This window comes from Echinops telfairi, unplaced genomic scaffold (genome assembly GCF_000313985.2).
Source record: "Echinops telfairi isolate 266 unplaced genomic scaffold, ASM31398v2 ScPeMD7_7467;HRSCAF=8505_1, whole genome shotgun sequence".
NCBI classification, from domain to species: Eukaryota; Metazoa; Chordata; class Mammalia; order Afrosoricida; family Tenrecidae; genus Echinops; species Echinops telfairi.
In genome coordinates, this window is record NW_022111368.1 from 29,720,378 (window position 1) to 29,725,847 (window position 5,470).

Below are 5,470 nucleotides of genomic sequence, written 5' to 3' on the forward strand. Positions count from 1 at the left end.
CACTCAGCGAGGGTATAAAGCACAATTACTTTATTGATTTTCTTATAACCAAGTACTGCCAGCTAGCACTACTTCCATTCATCATTAAAAACAAAAGGATATTCCCTTGGCATTTCAAGTGATGCATTGTACAATAGACAAAAGTGAGAACTTAAAATGCACCTTGATTAATTATGTAAACCGGGATTTTTTTAAAGCGTAACTAAGAATTTGGTTCCGTTCGTCATAGCATTGACATTTCCATATTTCTCCTGATAGTCTTGGGATTAGCCTCGCGAGTAGTGCAAAGGGTGGCACATGTAGTTTCATCTGGAAAGGTATGCATCTCACCCCTCATTTGAACAAGCAACATGTGCAGAACCAGTGCATGCCGCCCATGCATGATAGAAAGAATGTGTCAACTACAAGGCAGCGCCTCAGGCTATCATATTACTTAGGTTTGCATGATCATTTATGGCATTATAGATTAATCACACATAACATAGTTTTACACATTTTAACCCTGCAGATAAGAAAAGTAATTGAATTGTTGTTTGAAAAATTAATTCCAGGTAGCCATTTGGTTTGTATCAGGAGAAAGTGAGTCTCCAAGAGGTCAGTGTCTGTTTATTTTCTTTCCTCAACCGTTTGTTCTCAGCCACAAGAAATTCCACATGCCTCTTCAAATCAGCAGTTTTGGTTGCCTGCTCCTCTATAATTGTTTGATCATCTTTGGGGGCCTTGCTTCTGATGCATGCTCTGCTGGCTCACTCTTCTGTTGAAGTGAAAACAGTAGTGTGTCTGGATCCCTGTCAAAGAGCCCCTGAACTTTGGGCAGGCGTTTCTCTGTGGATGGGCCGTACTTCCGAGAAAGAAGTGGGCTCTGGCCCTCCGTATCCTCAATAGAGGGCTTGTGAGATGCCTGAAGGTGGGTGGCTACATCCTTGTCTGGGTTCTGCTGAGATTACAATCTTTCCTCACGCTTCGCCCTCTTCCACCTCTCCTGGATGAACAGGAGCTGTTTCATGTGGCTGTCCCTTGGCAATTCCAGTGATAAATGGGCCTGCTCAGACTGTCAACATCATGGCTTCAGAAAGATATGCAGCAGCTTTTTGTGACAAGAAGTAGCCTCTTCATATTTCCCTGTAGCTAATAAGCAGTCTGCTCTTCTGCTCTGTTGATGAACCAGGTTGAGAGGTCCTTCCATTACTTCCATAGACCCCGGGGTAAGCGGCGGCCTGAGGAAGGGGAGCAGGGACTCCGGGGCACATGGAGGGGAACAGCAGGAGCTCGCTATGCATTAGCAGTACTGTCCCGCTATGTGCCCCAGAAACCCTCGAACTGCCAGTCTTTTGCCTGGCCGTCTAGCTTTAGCCATTTGCACCATGCAGACATTCTATCTATAGTGACCTACAATTTATGAAAAGAGAATTTAGGGTCTGTGGTCAGGAGAAGCATGGGAAGGAGGGGGCATTGGAAAAAAATTACAGTAATTTGTTCCATTCTTGCCCACTAATATTTCACTTGTGTGTTTACCCTAAATTGTATTTGCTTGATCTTTATTATGAGCAGGACAGTGGACCAGGTCAGCAGGAAATGTGAGTTGGGAGGGTGTCCGACAGGGTAAGGATTTGGGTAGCTGCCACAGGTAAAGAAGTAGTTGGATAAGTGAAGACCATGTGGGGTCTAACCATGGCCAACCAGGGTAGGCGGATGGTAGAACTATTGGAAGTGGCTGTTAAGGCGTTGTTCTAGAAACTAGGGCAAAGTCAAACCGAGGGGTGAGTTTTAGTAGCTATAGAGGCCCACGGAAGGTCAGGATGGGAGACAAGCACCACGGGCTCCTAAAGGTGAGCCTTTGCTAATCTAAACACTAGTGCCTGCTAGGTAGAGCCTCGTTCCTCTCTGTTGAGAGCCACGCCCTCTCTCACCAACCCACTCAATGACCACGTCTTTCGGCAAAGCCATTGACTCTGGCATCCATGTCTTCATCAGCTTCACCAGGACCCTCTCAATCTTCTCTCTCAGATGAAATGTGGGGTTTGGGTGGGGTCCCTGATCTGGACTTTGATACTTTAGGTGTTCCCACACTATTTAGATCATGGTGTTGGTGATGATGAGCACAGTGTGGGGACTATTCTTTATTAGAATGCTGACCATTTAGATAATCCCTTCCCTCACTTCCACAGGGACATCCTTAAAGGGATATTTTTAAAAGACTAATGTGATCTCTACCAATGAAATATCTTGAAAAGGCAGAATTAGAGCAAAATGCTTATTTCAATATATCGATCACATTTCTCTCTCTTTTAAAATCACTTTTCTCTTACACACGCACTCACACACACATGCACACACACTTGTACATAATTCACGGTGGCCTGAATCCACATCAGAGACCGGGTGGTACAGCAGACTGAGCATAGAACTATTAACAAGAAAGTTGGTAGTTCAAACCCACCAGAGGCTCTTTGGGAGAAAGATGTGACCATTTGGTCCAGTGAAGATCTGTAGCCTTGGAAACCCTGTGGAGCAGTTCTACTTTGTCCTATGACTGGACTCGACCTGATGGAGCGGATTTTCAGTTGTCAGTGGGAACTGTGGGCCTTGTCTTAGAGACATCGAGACAGCACTCTCAAGGGTGACAGAGATAAGTTGCCTCCAAGACAGGCTATCCTCGGGGTCCCAACGTTGAAGGAGTTTCCACAGCCCTCCTTGCGAGGGCTGTTATCTCCTCATTCAAGGATAAAGATAAGAATTGTGATAAACCTTTCATACCGATCACGTTAAAAAGAACAGTTTTCAAAACAAATTGCCACTTTAATAATTTAAAAAGTAAATGCAAACTAATACAATCTAAAGCTTGATAGGACTTCTTCCTCACCCTCATTTCAAGTATAATTAATTGTCAATGCTTAAGTCATCTATTGGATGCTTTACTTTCCAACTAAACCATAAATTCCAAAACGCAAGGCTCCGTGACCCATTGTCACCACCCACCGTACAGGACGTGACCCAGTGCTTAGCTCACAGCATGTGCTCAATAGCATTGTGACTGAATAACAGTGACCCGTCTAGTCCAGTGGTTTTAACCTTCAAAACTATTTTTAACTGTGTTTTCTGAGAAGAGCCCTGGTGGCATAGTGGCTTACACGTGGGGTTACGAACTACAAGCTCAGCTTTTCGAAACCACCAGTCTTTCCTTGGGAGAAAGAAGAGCTTTCTGCTCTTGTAGAGTTAAAATCTGGGAAACCCACAGGGGCAGTTCTATAGGGTCCCTATGAGTTGGAGTGGGCTCAATGGCAGTGAGTTGAGGCAGTGAGTGTTTTCTGAAGTCTGGTTTATCCAGACATAATTTATATTCAGTAAGATCTACTCTGGGGGGGAGCGGGGAGGGAGGGGAAAAATGAGGACCTAATGTCGGGGGTTTAAATGGAGAGAAAATGTTTTGAGAAACGATGTACAAATGCGCTTTACACAATTGATGTGTGTATGGATTGGGATAACAGTTGTATGAGCCCCTAATAAAATGTTAAAAATAAATTAATTAATTAAAAAAAAAATATCTACTCTGTCAGAAAGTAAAAGTAAATAGAGGAAAGAACCAGGAGGCAAAGAACATTTATAGAGGCCTAAATACAGGCATGTATGTATGTAAACATATATATATATATATATATATATATATATATATATATATATATATATATATATATATATATATGAATAGAACTATGTACTCACATCTATATATTAAGAATGAAGGTTGAAGATGGACATTGGGCCTCAACTTAAGTACTCCCTCAACACAAGAAGACTTTGTTCTAACAATGTTGCGTTCTGTGATGCTCACCTTCCCAACAGGATCGCTGAAGACAAAGCGGGTGCATAAGCAAATGTGGTGAAGAAAGCTGATGGTGCCTGGCTATCAAAATATATAGTGTCTGGGGTCTTAAAGGCTTGAAAATAAACAAGTGGCCATCTAGCAGAGCAGCAACAAAACCCACATGGAAGAAGCACACCAGCCTGTGTAATCATGAGGTGTTGATGGAATCAGGTATCAGGCACCTAAGACCCAAAACGAAATCATACCCAATGTGACTGGGGGGTGGGACATCCCCCCACAGAGGTGTCACAGAGAAGAGATGAGCCAGTCAGGCGCAGTATAGCACTGATGAAATACAACGTTCCTCTAGTTCGTTGGTGCTTCTTTCACCCCACTATCATGATCTCAATTCTACCTTACAAATTGGATTAGGCCAGAGCATGCACACTGCTACAGATAAGAGCATGCAACATAGGGAATCCAGGATAGAAAACCCCTCAGGGCCAACGAGGAGAGTAGAGATACCAGGAGGGTTAGGGGAGGGTCGGGGGAGAAAGGGGAAATTGATCACAAGGATCAACCTATAGCCCCCTCCCAGGGGGACAAATAATGGAAAAGTGGGTGAGGGGTGATGGAGGATGATGTAAGATATGGAAATAATTATATATAACTTATCAAGTCTTTTGAGGGAGAGAGGGCAGAGGAGAGAGGGGGAAGAAATGGGGAGCTGATATCTGGCTCAAGTGAGAAGAGAATGCTTTGAAATGATGGTGGCGGCATATGTGCAAATGTGTTTGACACACTGGATGAATGTATGGATTGTGATAAGAGATGTAAGAGCCCCCAAGGAAAGTATTTTTAAAAAAAGATTCACTCTGCCTAGTATACCTTTATTTGGTCAAACAGTTGTGTAACCATCACTGCATCCACTGTATTTTTGATCTGCAGCAGACACACAGGTCATTGCTAGAGGACCCAACCATGCTGGTGGAAAACACACAAACAAACAAACCAAAAAACCAACACAAAATCCCCAATCGAGTTGCCAGCAAGTTGACTCTGACAGGTAATACCAGGTATGTCAAAGTCTACCTGTGCTGCACGGCTCTTCAATGACTGGTTTCTCTGAGTGTATTGCCAGGCCTTTCTTCCAAGGTGCCTTTGTGTGGACTTGAACCACCAGTTAGCATCTAAGCCAATGAATCATTTGTGCCACCTGAAAACTCCAATGCTATTGAACTGGGATATGAATGGAATTAGACACTAAATAGAATCTAGGAATGCATTAATAATAAGTGTAACTGGATTGGGGTGGGGGAGAGCACCACTATCATATAATGATTAATTTCTTTAGCAGAAACCCAAGCCCACAGCTGTGGAGTTATAGTGGCCCTATAAGACAGAGTGGAACTGCTCCTTAAGGCTTCTGAGACTGTACACCTTTATGGCAGCTAACAACTTCATCTTTCCCCCACTGACTTTGTGGCTGGCAGCCTAGTGATTAACTTACTGTGACACTACGGGGGCTGTAGCAGAGCGGCCCTGAGGAATTAACTATCTCAACCGTCTCATTTTACGGATGAAGAAGGAACCCCAGCCCAGAGAGGCTACAAAACTCATCCAAGGTAAAAGGCGGACACTGAACCAGGACTCATGACTAAAATC

The 5,470-nt window shown here is 43.7% G+C and overlaps 1 pseudogene; it reads right to left on the reverse strand.

Annotated features, from left to right (window-relative positions):
- Positions 1-569: 569 nt before the first annotated feature.
- On the reverse strand, positions 570-1,250 carry LOC101650749 (annotated as a pseudogene).
- Between the last annotated feature and the right edge of the window lie 4,220 nt (positions 1,251-5,470).